The sequence below is a fragment of the Loxodonta africana genome, chromosome 2, assembly GCF_030014295.1.
Source record: "Loxodonta africana isolate mLoxAfr1 chromosome 2, mLoxAfr1.hap2, whole genome shotgun sequence".
NCBI classification, from domain to species: Eukaryota; Metazoa; Chordata; class Mammalia; order Proboscidea; family Elephantidae; genus Loxodonta; species Loxodonta africana.
In genome coordinates this window covers 55,479,412-55,496,013 of record NC_087343.1, presented here as the reverse complement: position 1 = coordinate 55,496,013, position 16,602 = coordinate 55,479,412, and the positions used below count along the sequence as shown (strand labels likewise).

At 37.8% G+C, this 16,602-nt stretch overlaps 1 long non-coding RNA gene across 1 annotated transcript in view; it reads left to right on the top strand.

Moving 5' to 3' along the window:
• LOC111749960 (uncharacterized) overlaps positions 1–16,602 on the top strand; it is a 240,761-nt gene that overhangs the window by 70,006 nt on the left and 154,153 nt on the right. The gene's annotated exons all lie outside the window — the stretch shown is intronic.

The following is a 16,602-nucleotide window of genomic DNA, read 5'->3' as shown; positions in this document are numbered from 1 at the left end:
TCCCTGAACTCATCCTGTAGTGATTTACCCAGTTCCAGAAGGCATAATTGGAATGGACATACTCAGCAACTGGCAGAACCCCCACAGCACATACATGACAAGTGGAGTAAGGTCTACTATGGTAGGAAAAGCCAAGTAGAAGCCATTAGAACTGCTTCTACCTAGGAAAATAGTAAACCAAAAGCAATATCACATTCCTGGAGAGATTGCAGAGATTAGTGCCACCATCAAGAACTTGAAAGATGAAGGGGTGGTGTTTTCTACCACATCCCCATTTAAATCCCCTTTGGACTGTGCAAAAAACAGATGGATCTTAGAGAATGACAGTGGATCATTGAAAACTGAATGAGGCAGTGACTGCAATTGCAGCTGTTCCAGATATGGTTTCATTGCTTCAGCAAATTAATATGGGACCTGGTACGCAGCTAATGACCCGGATAATTCCATTTCCTCTGTACCTGTTTTGAAGGATCATGAAGCAGTTTGTCTTTAGCTAGCAAGGCCAGCAAGACACCTTCACTGTCCTACCTCAGAGGTGCATTGGCTCTCCAGCCCTATGTCATAATTTAGTCTGCAGGGACCTTGATCACCTGTTTGACCCATGGACTTGGGACTTTCCAGCCTTTACAATCATGTGAGTCATTTCCTTGATATAAATCTCTCTCTCTCTCTCTGTGTGTGTGTGTGTGTGTGTGTGTGTGCTTCACTGGTTTTGCTTCTCTAGAGAACCTAGCCTGAAAAATGGACTTGTTCGTAGGATGGAAAATAATTTGGGTGCTAGGGAAACTCTACTCTATTCCTAAAAATGATTTTTTGAGCAGATATACTCCAAGCAATAAAGTAAATGTTGATAACTTAAAAAAAAAAAAAAGTAGATTGAGTCATTGAGACTTGCAGTAAAAAAGAAAGTGTATGCAGAAAGGCCTGTCAAGTTATCCTTTTCTGTGACGATGTGATTTTGGGTGAGTCACTTCTCTTGGGGTATAAATTTCTGCATCTGTGGAATTAAGGGTATAGATAAGATCAGAAGTTCTCTAACTTGTTTAGTGTTATAACTTGCAGTTATAATTCTGTTTTCTTGATACCATGGCTTTTTAGTGCAATGTAAACATGATCTTCATTAGACAAACTAAGAAAAATTATGCTAGTAAAAATATCATTAGATATAGTAAAAAAAAAAAAAAATTACCATTCCCACCATTTGCATATAGCAAGTAAACATTTCTGAGTGTTTCTATTTTCATCAGCTTACTTTGATTTATTGATTTTGGTTTATTGATTTTGATGTCTATTCCACAAAAAAACAAAAACAAATGCATTGCCACTGAGTCAATTCTGGCTCATAGGGACCTTATAGGCCAGAGTAGAACTGTCCCATAGGATTTCCAAGGAGCAGTTGGTGGATTTGAACTGCTGACTTTCTGGTTAGCAGCTGAGCTCTTTACCACTGCACCACCCTTGTTAATTGATAAGTGATCACAGTACCAATATCTCAAATTTATAGGAGAATATTTTTAATCGAGAAACATTTTTCTATTGTTTCCTGCAAATTGGAAAAATATTGCATTATTCATTTTTATGGTGGGGAACTTTGTTCTAGCTATTGTGGGAATGTCATTTGAGGACCACTGGATTGGGTGTTCCCTGAGGTCTCTTCCAGCGATAACATTCCATGAGTCTACATTTTTCAAGTGTTGCCAAGCAAGATCCATTACTTTTAGTTGGAGAGAAATTCTCTTTAAAAATAAATAGAACTATGGGCCACTTTTGGTTGAATGTAATAGAAAAAATAGACATTTGAGAAGTGATATATTTTTTAAATGTTTACAGACTTTGTCCCAATAATAAGCTTTTAGAGGTTTATCAGACTTCAATCAAATACTCATCCGGGTATTCTTATTTTTTATTTCATCAATTTGTTTTAGTGGCTACATCCTATTAAGAAGTTCTCTATGTACTAGAGATAGAGCAGTGAACAAAACAGAAGAAAATTCTTATCTTTATAAAGCTTATGTTTTAATGAAGAGAAGTAGGAAATAAACAAGATATGAAAAATGTATATTCAATTGTGATAAGTTTTATGGAAAAAAAGAAATCAGAAATAGAGGAAAAGATGAGTTTGGGGAGATATGGGTAGTAAATTTAAGATGTGATAATCAGAAAAGATTTAACTGAGAACATGACTTTTGATCAAAGATGGGAAGAAGGCCTATGTTGATATGGTGAAGGAGAGTTATAGTAGAAGAACCTAGAGGAGGAGCATCCCTACAGAGGAGTTCAAGAGACCAGTGTGGTTAGAGCAGACAGAGAGAGGTAGAAGATGAGGTCAGATTATGTAAGGTCTTCTAGGTTATTTAGAGAATTTGGCTTTTACTTAGAAATGGAAGCCAGTGGAGGATTTTGAGCAGAGGAATGTCATGATCTGAATTTTTTTTCCTAAAGAAGATCATTCTGTATGTTCTTTTGAGAATAGACTATAACAAGACCAGAGTGGTAAGGCTACTGCAATAATCCAGGTGTGAAGCGATAGTGGCTCAGATCAAGGTGATAGTGGTGGAGGTGATAAGAAGTGGTTAGCTTCTGGATATGTTTCAAAGATAGAGTCAATATCATTTGCTGAAGAAATCAGATATGGGTGTGAGATAAAGAGAGAAGTCAAATATGACTTCAGGGTCACCAAAGTCAAGCACATCCTGACTTGCAAATGTTTCTATCCCAATCCTGAGGGCTTGTTAAAATCTTGGAGTTTATTGTCTATTGCCCATATTCTTACCTCCTTTTTAGAGGACAAGAAGATCGTTAGAGCCAGAACTGGCACTCACATGAGGAAACCTAAAACTGGTTTTTCTTGAAAAGGTACCATTACCTCTTATGAGCCAAGTGTCTTCATATATGCCATGAAATTCTCTCTGCTTGTGCTGCCTTGTCATGTTATTTTCCATCTGACCCACTTAGCTCATCCACTAGTACTTTCACCAACTGGTATGCTCTATTTTCCTGGGCCTCAATGATGAGATCTTATCAAGATTAAGTCTACCAATACCCAGGGCATGGATGAGAGTGGGAATTGACTGTGTAAGAATTAAGCAGGTAAATTTGCTTTACAAATGTTGACTGTCAGTGGTGGCACAGTGGTTAAGAGCTATGGTTGCTAACCAAAATATTGGTAGTTCGAATCTACCAGTTACTCTTTGAAAACTCCCTGGGGCAGTTCTACTCTGTTCCATAAGGTCGCTATGAGTCAGAGTCAACTCAAAGGCAATAGGTGATTTGGTATAGATATTTATTCAAGTAGTATTATATTCCTATTCTCTAGAGCACTACTGTCCAATGGAAAATCACTAGACATATGAGCCTATATAAATACAAACTAAAGTTAATTAAAATAAAAAATTCAGAGCCTCATTCACACCAGCCATAACTCAATTTTTCAGTAGCCACATGTGGCTAGTAGCTATTGTATTGGAAGCTAAAACGAGAAACATTTCCATAATTGTTGAAAGTTCTATTGGAGAATGTCTCTTATCTTACTACTGATTATAGAAAGAGAAGGTGAGAATTAGGGGCTCACTATACCATTCAGAAGGAGCCCTGGTGACACGGCAGTTTAAGTGCTCAGCTGCTAACTCGAAGGTCAGAGGTTCGAATACACCAGCCATTCTGTGGGAGAAAAAATGTGACAGTCTGCTTCCATAAATATTTACAGCCTTAGAAACCATATGGGGCAATTCTCCTCTGTTCTAGAGGGTCACTATGAGTTGAACTTGACTAGATGACAATGGGTTTTATACCATTCAGAAAGAGTTCTGGTGGCATATCAGTTAAGCGCTTGGCTGCTAGCCTAAAGATTAGCAGTTCGAACCAACCCAGCTGCTACACAGGAGAAAGATCTGACAATCTGCTCCCATGAAGATTACAGCCTAGAAAATCCTATGGGGGCAGTTCTATTCTGTCACGTGGAGCCGCTATGAATTTAAATCGACTCTACATCATTCAACCACAACAACAAAACCACAGCAACGTACCATTCAGATGACCCATTTTTTATCCCAGGTATGTTGTTCTTCCTATCTTACTTGGATATATTTGGGGATTTCTTATACTAAGAACCAGACCCTATCTCCAAATGCTTCTGGATTACCATAGTTCCTTAATAGGTCTCTTAAAGGCTCTAAGTTACACAGTACAACTTAATCACAGTATTGTGTGCATTTGTGCACACAGGAAATCAAGAACCTCTTACCACAATCCCATAAGGTATGTATGTTTTTGGCTTGGTACAACTCAGAATTTCTTGAATGGCCTTTGTTTGAACTTAAAAATAAAATAATGTACATTTTAAAGGTAAAGAATCCCACATGTTTTAGTTTACTTATGCTTGTTCTTCCAGTCCTAGTTTTGAGAAGACTGCAGTCTGAAAAATCTTTGGGGATTTTCAAATGAAGGTTAATATTAGTTTTCCCATCCAAAATAAAAAGTTACTATGGTAGTGGGTAAATGAGCACAAAAGTCAAATTGTTTAGATTGCCTTCAAAGTTCAGAATTGTCAGTTTGAGCGGGTGTCAAAGTTGACCATAGACCTTCTCTCATTCTTGGGGCTTAGTACATTCACTGTTGAATTCTTTCAAAGAGAAAGGATAGTGTTGGATGATTGTAAGTAAAAACATTTAATTATGCATTATTATGCTTATGTAAATCACAAACTCTGGACCATGCACACCGTTGAGAATCTTTAAAAAGGCATAGTTGAAGTGGTCAAACCTGCCACCAAATGATTCTTTTGGGGACATTGCACTGATCTGGTAAATCTATACACTAGTGCTGATAGACTTTAGAGTACCAAGGCTGAAATCTTCCGGAACTTTGGAACTCTTGGAGTTTGTTAAGTAGCTCAGCTAGATAGTCATTGCTAGCACAGAAATTCTATGACCCTACTACTATGGTCACCATTAATCAGCCGATGTTAGCCTAAAAGTTAGCAATAATTTCTGAAATCTTCAAGAGTGTAGCACTCAACCTTTTTACTAAATAGCTTTTGACCAAGAATACCAGAGCCAATGTGGAACCAGGAATATCATTGCTGATGTTAGATGGATTCTAGCTGAAAGCAGAGAATACCAGAAAGATGTTTACCTGTGTTTTATTGACTATGCAAAGACATTCGACTGTATGTATCGTAAAAAATTATGCATAATGTTGCAGAGAATGGGAATTCCAGAACACTTAATTGTGCCCATGAGGAATCTGTACATGGATCAAGAGGCAGTCATTCAAACAGAACGAGAGGATACTGCATGGTTTAAAGTGAGGAAAGGTGTGCGTCAAGGTTGTATCCTTTCACCACACTTATTCAATCTGTATGCTGAGCAAATAATCTGAGAAGCTTGACTATATGAAGAAGAATAGGGCATCAGGATTGGAGGAAGACTCAGAACAACCTGCCTTATGTAGGTGACATAATCTTGCTTGCTGAAGGTGAAGAGAACTTGAAGCACTTATTGATGAAGATCAAAGACCACAGCCTTCAGTATGGATTACACCTTAACATAAAACAAAAATCCTTACAATTGGAGCAATAAGCACCATCATGATAAATGCAGAAAAGATAAAAGTTGTCAAGGGTTTCATTTTGCTTGGATCCACAGTCAACATGCATGGAAGCAGCAGTCAAGATATCAAAAGATGCGTTTCTTTGGGCAAATCTGCTGCAAAAGACCTCTTTAAAGTGTTGGAAGCAAAGATGTCACTTTGAGGACTAAGATAAGCCTGACTCGAGCCATGGTGTTTTCAATCACCTCATATGCATGCAAAAACTGGACCATGAATAAGGAAGACCAAAGTAGAACTGACGCCTTTGCATTGTGGTGTTGGCAAAGAATATTGTATATACCATGGACTGCCAAAAGAACAAACAAATCTGTCTTGGAAGAAGTACAACCAGAATGCTCCTTAGAAGCAAAGACAGCGAGACTATGTCTCACATACTTTGGACAAGTTATCAGGAGGGATCAGTCTCTGGAGAAGGACCTAACGCTCGGTAAGGTAGTGGGTCAGTGAAAAAGAGGAAGACTCTCAAAGAGATGGATTGATACAGTGGCTGCAATAATAGGCTCAAGCATAGCTACAATTGTGAGGATAGCGCAGGACCAGGCACTGTTTCTTTCTGCTGTGTATGGGGTCGCTATGAGTCGAAACTGACTCAATGGCACCTAACAACAACAATAATAACACCAGATCTAAAATATAGTAATAAAAAATAAGTGTTACTATATTTGTCCATTTGTGACTGACTTATTTAACTCAGCATAATGTTTTCATGGTTTACCCATGTTGTATCATGTGTCAAGACTTCGTATCTCTTTAAGACTGAGCAATATTTCATTGGGGAGTCTTGGTAGCACAGTGGTTAAGTGCTCAACTGCTAACCAAAAGGTTGGCGATTTGAACCCATCAACCACTTCTTGGGAGAAAGATGTGGCATTCTGTGTCTATAAAGTTTATAATTTTGGAAACCCTATGGGGCAGCTCTACTTTCTCCTGTAGGTTTGATATGAGTCATAATCGAATTGTTGACAACAGAATTGGTTTTTAATATTTCATTGTATGTATATACAACATTTTGTGTAACCAATCATCTCTTGATGGACGTTTAGGCTGTTTCTACCTTTTGGCTACTGTGAATAGAGTGCTGCAATAAACATTGGTGTACAAGTATCTGATCCACTTATATGAAATATCTAGAATAGGCCAGTGTATAGAGACCAAAGTAACTAGGGATGAAAGGGAGGGGAAAAGGGAGACTCATTGCTTAGGGGACACTACACTGAGCTTCTGTTAAGCATGATGGAAAAATTTGGAAATGGTTAATAGTGATGGTTGAACAGCAATATAAACAAAATTAATGTCACTGAGTTAAACTTGTGAAGAATGTTGAAGTGGCAAATGTTTTGTTACATATATATTTACTACAAAAAAAATTAAGTGCTAACAATACATTGGGTTGGGTTATACATTGGGAACTTACCTTATACTAAATACTATGAAAGTACTTTTAAAAAGTGAGTTCTACTTGACCCAGAAGCTATTACTATCCCCATATATAGTTGAGTAAAGTGAAGCTCAATTTTTTTTTTACTACCTAGAAGAAGAATCAGAGCCCAGAATTTTCTCATTTCAAGGCCAGCTCTCTTTATGTTACACTGCTCCCTATTTTTCCCCAGAACGGAATTTAAGACCTACAGAAAATGTTATAGAAAAGGAGATGCAGAAATAGAGACAAGACATATGTGTGTCATCATAACGGGGGAGCAAATGGTACTGGCTGCTAAAATGGAAAAGATAACAGGGTAGCTGGTGAACTTTTTGTCATTCCCAAATCCTAATTATGCATTGTAGCTGTATTCTGAATGATATTACAGAACACCAGTATGTGTGGCCATTAGGCTGTTTAGAGTATTTGTTGTTCTTTATCCCCACACCCTTGTGATAAATCTATTCATTGGGGACTTTTGCTGTTGTGCCTTCAAGACATTTTTAATGAACATTTTCCATTGTGCCACTCTGCATTCTAACTTAAATGCTAAAGCTTTCTAACACACTGTCCAATCTATAGTAAGCTCTCAAGAAATGTTTGTTCTCTTCCATTTTCTTCTTCGCATTTATCATTACTTAAAAATAGTAAGTTGATGTTTTGCAATTTCAGTTCTAGTCTAGCACACTGTTTCAGTTTCTTAATTACAAACTCCATTTCATAATAACCTCAAATTCTAGAAAGTGCATTTTAAGGATGTTATTACAGTTCATTTAAGGGTAAAACCATTGGCATTTGACCTTATGTCACCATTTGTAGCATGCTACAGCTTCTCAAAAATATATCGCCTTGTCAAACCTTCTTACTTAATGAAATCTTCCTGTAAATTTCTTGAAAGAAAAAATAAGTAAATAGCAGCTATTGACATTGTAATAATTATTTTTGATCCAGTAAAGACTTGGACATGAATAGTGAAATAATCAACATCCTGTGATAATGCAAAGTAAGAACAATGAGTTTGGTTAGTAGAGAAATGTCCTTTCCTTTTTTTGTAACTCTCAACTTTTGTGTATTATCTCATAGCTTCTGGGACTCAAGGAGCAAAAGGTCTACTTTTGCCCTTGACAATCTGCGACCTGAACCCTGGGGGCATTCAGCCCAACCAGAATTATGATCTTGGACCAACTTCATTTCTAAATATTATTTTCATAGCATTGTCCTCATTGCACAGTACTGTCTTTAGACAAAGGCAAGCAGGGGCCCTGTGCCTCAGAGAGCCCCATGTTATAGAATGCTTTCATTCAAGTGTTCTAAGTTCCTTTCTAGTGACTGAGATCTAGTGCCTGGGCCATGAGTGCCATCAGGGTAGAGTGTCCTGAGCCTTGACAACAGCCTTCTTGGGCTTTTCTCCCGTAGATAGCATTCTACATGACCCTTTACCACAGTATAGGCAGGGACAGAATGTTGCCTTGGAATCACTGAGGCTAGACTCCAACTGAGGGTCAGTTTCTGTGAGATTCTGGGGGTTGGGGGGATGCCGTAGAAAGTCCCATTTTGGCTCACCTCTTTTCTGTTGAGAAAATGGATTTCCAAGTGTCTTAGTTTTTTTAGTTATCTAGTGCAGCTATAACAGAAATACTGCAAGTGGATGGCTTTAACAACGAGAAATTTATTCTCTCACAGTCTAGGAGGATAGAAGTGAAAATTCAGGGTGCCAGCTCCAGGAAAAGGCTTTCTCTCTCCGTCTGCTCTGGAGGAAGGTCCTTGTCATCAACCTTCCCCTCGTAGAGGAGCAGGGACCCCAGGTCCAAAGGACTCGCTGTATTCCTGGTGCTTCTTTCTTGGTGGTATGAGGTCTCCATGTCTTGCTGCTTGCTCCTCTCATTTATATCTAAAAAGAGATTGGCTCAAGACACAATCCAATCTTGTAGACTGAGTCCTGCCTCATTAACATAACTGCTGCTAATCCCATCTCATCAACATTATAGAGATAGGATTTACAACACCTAGGAAAATCACATCAGATGACGAAATGGTGGGCAATCACACAATTCTGGGAATCATGGCCTAGCCAAATTGACAACACATATTTTTGGGGGACACAATTCAATCCATGACACAGGAGAATAATAGTTCTGCCTCAGTGAGGTGACAGATACTGTTCCAGTCCTGACATAGTGTTTCAAGGGCTGACCTGTGCCTTGACAGTCACTTTGGATGAAAACCCAAAATTTCATTTCAGACACAAAAACTCATTTCAGGGAGTTGTGAAATTTGAAACTCCTGAGGGTCCTGTGCTTGAGCTGGCAGAGTTCCTTTTTCCTGAAGAAACTCTAAGAAAGATGACAGTCCAGAACCTATTGCAGTAGCCATTGCAAAGAGCACAGTGTCACTCACAGAAATTCAGCCCCAGATTCTGGGGCTAGCTTCACTGGTGAAGACAAAAATTCACTCTTTTGAAACTGGTGTCTTCTGACAAAACATTTAATTATCATCCTGTCTGGGTAGGCCAGTTCTTTGCTAAGGAATATCCAACCACCCACTGCCTTATTCTTGAAAAACCTCATATCCATTTCAGGAAACTTTGCTGATCAGTGATAGTGGGCCGTTTCAGCTAAATCTCCTCTGTCTCATGACTGAATCTCTCTTTCAATATATGTTTTGGTAATCATACTTACAATTTGAGTATATATATTTAAATATAAAATTATCTAAAAAGCTTATCGTTATGCAGTAAGTCCATTCTTTCTTAACAATGATAAGAGATTTGCTAAGCTTTAACTACCCACTGAATATCCTTGCAAACCTGCTACCTCATTATTGTTGTTAAGAATTTTAATTTTACTCTTTTTTTTAAATTTAAAAACTATTTTATAGTCAATAGCTAATTAACTTTGCTAGCATATTTTATCAGTTTTACCCATTTCTTGCCTTTCTACTAGGATCACTTGTCTTCTAGCTAAAATGTGTCTTGACTAAGAACTGTGTGTGTGTGTGTATGAATATAAATTGTGAGTATGTGTGAGTATATATACATATATATAAGTGTGACTACACGCAAGTGGATTGTGTGAGTGTATGAACGTGTATGTGTGCGTGTGTGTGGTAGACTTTATATGTGTGAAAATGTCTTTATTTTTCTCTCAGCCTTGATTGACTGTTAGGATGGTGTATTAGTTTTCTAGGGCTGTTGTAACAAAACACCATAAACTGGGTGGCTTAAAATATGAGAAATGTATTATCTCATATTTCCTGAGGCTGTAAGCCTGAATTCAGAGTCTTGGCAGAGCCATGCTCTGAAATTTCTAGGAGAAGAGTCTTTTTCGTCTCTCCCAGCTTATGCTAGCCCTAGGCATAGGCATTCTTTGGCTTGCAGCTGCAGCATAACTCCAATCTCTGCCTCAGTCCTCACATGGCATTCTTCTTCCTATGAGTCTGTGTCTCATCTCTTTTATAGGACACCATTCATATTGGATTGGCACCCACCCTACTCCAGTATAACCCTATGTTAACTGATTTATATCTTCAAAGACCCTGTTTCCAAAAAGGACGTGTTCACAGGTACTGGAGGTTAGAATTTCAACATATCTTTTTGGAAGACACAATTCAATCCACAACAGCTGGGTATAAAATTGTAGGTTGGTACATATTTTCTTTTTCTTACTTTCAGTTTGTATTTAATTTCTTCTGACCTCTATTAATAATCTATGGTGACTTTTATTAATAATACTATGTTTATCTACTGTTAGCTTTATTGTCATTACCTGTTGGTAATCACTCTTTTTCCTGTGCTAGCTTTTAAGATTATCTCTTTCTTTTGAGTATTATAATGTATTCTCCAAATGTATATTTATTTTTATTCAATCCCCTTGGTCCTTAAAACTGAGAACTTTGTTCTTCTTCAATTCTGAAACTTTTCAGTAATTAGTTCTTCAAATATTGCATCTCTGTTCTCTTTTATTTTCTTTTTCAATAAATCCTATAAATCCTCTCAGCCTAGCCTTTTAGCTACATTTTCCAATTTATCTTTGTTTCTTCATGCTAGAATTCTTCAGTTCTGTGTTTCAGCTCCTTAATTCATTCTTGGGCTTTGTTCTGTCCAGAAATTAGTCCATATATTGCATTTTAAAATACACTGTATTTTTCATTTGCAAAATTTCTAATGGGCAAATATATATATATATATGTATGTATGTATGTATATGATTAAATGAATAAAGAATAGCACAAAGCTGGTCCTATGAAGCTGAGGTTAAAGATGTCCCAAATGTCCAACTTTTCCAAGCTGCTTTACCACTCCATCATCTCTAACATCAACTACTCCCTCTCCCCTCAGCACTCTCCCTCTCACCTTTGGGTTGCCTAATTTTCTGCAATATCTCGCAGAACTCAGGAACCATATAAAAGGAATGGCTCACACAGTTGTGGAGGCTGGCAAGTCCCAAATCTGTGGGTCAGACATAGGCTTCTCCCTACTCATGTAGCTGCAGGAGCTGAAGAACCTAAACTAGCAGTTCAAACAGGCTGCTGGCTCACAAGGCTGCAGGAGTGGGTGAATCAGATCTTATGATAGGCTGCTGGCCAAAGGGGCTATGGAGGCCAGTGAATCCCAGAATCAACAGGTCAGACAGCAGACCTTTGGGGTGGTCAGTCGATAATGAACTGGATGCAGAATCCAGATGCAGACAGGGAGAGTGAGCCTCGCCAGGACACACACATATATCTTAGATGCAGGCCATACCCAAGGGAAGGGTGTGACTATAGTAAGGGTGGGGCTTGAGTCATGGCCTCCTGAAAGTCTGTGACCCAAGACACACTTTACACCAAACCTGCCTCATTAATATGTAGAGGTCAGGATCCACAATATTTAAAATGGAGGACAACCACACAATACTGGGAATCATGGCCTAGCCAAGTTGACACGTAATCCCAACCATCACAGGTTCCATATACCTTATTTGCATAGTCCACTCATTCGTGTGAGTCACAAAGACCATGATTAGAAGGCCCATATTAAGTAATTCATTGCACTGCAGTAATTTTGATATGTTTGTGTTATTTTTGACCCACAGTTTTTCCATTCTATTTAAACGGAAATTATGCCTTAAATTATCTCTTTGACATCCTCAACCATTGTTTAAAAAACTTTGTCAGACTCTCCTATAAAATATATATGGAGCAGCTCCATTAGCTAATTGCTGATTTTGCCTTTAAGCATTATATTTTCTTCATATGTTTTGGAATTTTTACATGCTGGCTTATTTTGAATAGGATGGTTTCTCTTTCACATACACACACAAACACACACACATAGACCTCACATGCACACATGCAGCTCCACCCCCACTGTTTATCCTTCTTTCTGTCCTCATCATGGAGTTTTATTAGTTACTTCTACACACTATGGGTCTCTAATATAGAGCAAGATTTTATAACCATAGTTTGAAGTTACTTGCCCTCGTGGAGTGTTTGTGAATATGACAAGCCAGAAGACAGCTTGACGCAGCTTTTGAAAATGAAACTGCATTTTTTTCCATTTCCTCCCTGGGCACACAATTTTCTTTTTTTTTTTTTCTTTAATTATTGTTGAGAATATACACAGCAGAACATACACAAATTCAAAAACAGTTTCTACATGTACAATTCAATGATATTGATTACATTCTTTGAGTTGGGCAATCATTCTCACCTCCTTTTCCTAGTTGTTCCTCCCACATTAACATAAACTCACTGTCCCCCTAAGTTTCCTATCTGATCTTTCAAGTTGCTGTTGTCCATTTGATCCTGTATAGATATTAAAAGAGCACAATGCTCAAGGCAGACATTCTTTACTAATTAAGCTAAACAATTATTTGGTTTTAAGAAGACTTCAGAGGATATTTTTGGTTTAAGGTTTAAAGATTATCTCAGAGCAATAATTTCAGGGGTTCATCCAGCCTCTATGGCTCAGAAAGTCTGGATTCCATGAGAATTTGAAATTTTTTTCCTGCATTTTCCCACTTATGGTCAGGATTCTTCTATAGAATCTTTGATCAAAATGGTAGTTGGATACCATATAATTCTTCTGGTCTCATGGCAAAGGAGACAGTTGCTCATGGAGGCAGTTAGCCACACATCCCATTTCCTCCCATTCCTGACTCTCCTTCTTCCTCTGTTGCTCCAGGTGAATAGGGACCAATTGTTATGTCTTGGATGGCCACTTGCAAGCATTTAAAGCATCTGGGCCTACAATTTCTATGTACTCTTAGCTCCAGTCAGCAAGTCAATAGATTTTATTTTCCTGCTATCTATTTTTGTAAGTGGGGAACACTCACTAAATCCATGGCTCTGAGCGATAAGTAAAATTCGAGCCCTCCCCCATCGTGAAAGGGCTTTTAGTCACCTTTGTCTCACCACTCCTGAATCCTTTGCCATAGTTACAAAACCCAAAATCTATGACTCCAGTTTCCAGTCACCACTCTTTTTTTCTCTTCTGTTTCTCATCTGCACAAATCTTAAATTGAGACAAGATGTTCTGTTGTTGTTGTTGTTTTAGGATTTTATCCTTAATTGCTATGTGTTGGAAGGAAAGTTGGAAACCCTGGTGGTGTAGTGGTTAAGTGCTATGGCTCCTAACCAAGGGTCAGCAGTTCGAATCCACCAGGCACTCCTTGGAAACTCTATGGGGCAGTTCTACCCTGTCCTATAGGGTCGCTATCACTTGGAATCAACTCAACGGCACTGGATTTGGTTTTTTGGTTGGTTTGGAAGGAAAGCTTTTTGAAACATAAATTCTCAGCATCATGTTGGCCTGGAAGCCTCCTACTATTTTCAACCATCTTGAAAAAGTAGTTCATATTCACTGCCTCCATTTCTTTCCCACCAATTAACTCCTCTATTTCTTATAGTCAGGTGTTTGCATCTATCACACCAAATGAAACTCCTCTTGCCAAGGCCACTGAAGATACCAATTTGTCTCCATATTAACCATTTGATTGTTGATATTACCTTCTCTCTAACTTAAATGTGCAATAATTATAATAAATCTCTCTTACTTATGTAACCTTAGTGAGTTTCTGTTTCTTGGAACCTAAAAACCCTAATGAGCACAGCACTGTAAAAAAGTGGTCTTTCTAAATTTTAAAGGAAAATCTAGTTATGTTTCCCACTTGCTTAAAATACTTCAGTGGTTACTCATCATATACTTATGAGACAAAACTGAACTTGCTTAGCATGACATCTTTCATGTTCTGCTTCTCCTTTTTCCCTCTATTCTGCCCTCCTCCAAGCCCCATCTCAGATTGTATGCTCCAGCACCAAGTATGCATACCTTTTCCATCTCTTCACTGTACCCTTTACTTGCTATGTGTTCCTCTTTTTGCCTTATTCACCTTGAAAACTCCTAATCTTCTTCCAAAATGCAAGTTCAGTTATATTAATGACTTCCTCTAGGAATACATTTCGTAGATATATTCAACACTAAATAGTCTTCAAGAGTTATAATTTGAGAGACTTTTGTGCATATCATGCTTTGTTTTGAGAATTTAGTAGTAGGCAAGAACAAACATGATTTTTTTTCCACAAATGGAGCTTACATATTAATAGGGGAGACAGGCATTACAAGTGATCATTGCATAAATGCAAAGTTGTACCTGAGACAAATGCTATCAAAGAAAGGGTCTTGGTGTTATAAAAGTCTATGGTTAAGGAACTTGACCTTATGAGGCAGATTTCCTTGATATCCCTTCTTAAACCCATTGCTGTAGAGTTGATTCTGACTCACAGTGACCCTACAGAATAAAATATTCCCATCTCTGTTCTATCTAAGTGCTGTGGGCATGGTTCTGTTGTTAAAATTATCAAAATGAATTTCAATTTATTTGTTGATATGTCTATCTCTACTACTAGGCTGTGAGATCCTTATTCATTTCTGAATATCATGAGCAGAATATCTAACATACACCAAACTGAACCCATTGCCATTGAGCTGATTCTGACTCATAGTGACCCTACAGGACAAAGTAGAACTGCCCCATGGGGTGTCCAAAGCTGTAAATCTTTACAGAAGCAGACTGCTACATCTTTCTCCAACAGAGCAGCTGGAAGGTTTGAACAACCAACCTTTTTTGTTAGCAGCCAAGCGCTTTAACAATTGTACCTCCAGGGCTCCTTATCTCACACATAGTAGGCATTTATTAAGTATGATAAATAATTAAATATTTTCTGATTGAGTCAAAGCATAATTTAGACGTGGATTACAGAGAAATTTATAGAAGAATAATTTTTTTTTAATCCCTATTACTTTCTCTCAAACAAGAAGTTCAGTGTCTAGTTGTTCTGCAGAAAACAGTGCCATTCTCTAATAATTATAAGATTTTAGCATTCTTTCTTATAAATCACAGACTATTCTAGCAGTCACTTGTTAGCTTTGAGGTTGGAAAATGAGGAAACAGCATTCACTAGTTTAAATATGGATTATTTCAAAGGTCATAGCACAAACTACACTAGTGTCTTTCAGAAAATGGAAAGTGGTGAACATCGACTTCATGGAAGAAAGATTGTAACAAGGAGAGTAAAAATAGCCAAACAACCATATTAAACACATGATAAACAAGAGAATGATAAAGCATTGTTAAATAAGTCTTTTATAATTTTCTGATGCTATATATTTTAAAATATTGTGACACATAAAAACAATCAGAGAATGAACTCTAAATATTAGTTCCTCTCTTTGCATGAAATTGAGTATATTAGGCATAAAAAAAAATTAGGCATAGTCCATATAAAACCAATATTATTTTCATACACTCCCACTACACCCTCTTCCTTTTCTCTAATTAGATCAAAAGTAGAAAACGTACTTTGGATTTTAACTCATGCTGGCTTTGTAGTGATCATCTCTTGAGCCTTTTGCAGACAGCCCCCTTCACTAACTGTACAATTCAGAGCTGGGACATGTATAAGCCACATGCAAGCTAACAGAATGCACGGTCCACATTTACACGACCTGGCACAATGTTCTTGTCTCAGAACATCCTGAGAGTGCTCTGCAAGACTAGAGATGGCCGAGAGATCTTCTGATCATTATTATTCCTTGTATTTTTTTTTTTTTTTGGATGGTGTATGATCCAAATAAACTCCCAAAGAAGCACCTTAGAATGGTCAAAAGATTCTTGTGTTAGGCATACTTGGTCTGAATCATGGCTCTGACACATACTAGGAAGTTTTTTTTAAATCTCTTCATTCCTCTATCTGCAAAATAGGAATTTGTGAGGACCATATACAATGTAATGAAAATTGTTGGACAGGCACACACCAGATATGCATAGATATGTACAAATCTAAGGCTGGTTATGTATATATTATTGTTAGCTGCTGTGAGTTCTGCCTGCTTATGGCAACCCTGTGTATAATGGAATGAAGCAGTGTCTGATCCTGAACCATTCCTATGATGGGTTACATATCAGACCATTGTGATCCACAGGATTTTCACTAGCTGATTTTTGGAAGTAGATTTCCAGGCCTTTCTCCTTAGACTTTCTTAGTCTAGGAGCTTCAGTGAAGCCCCTTAAGCATCATGGCAACATTCAAAC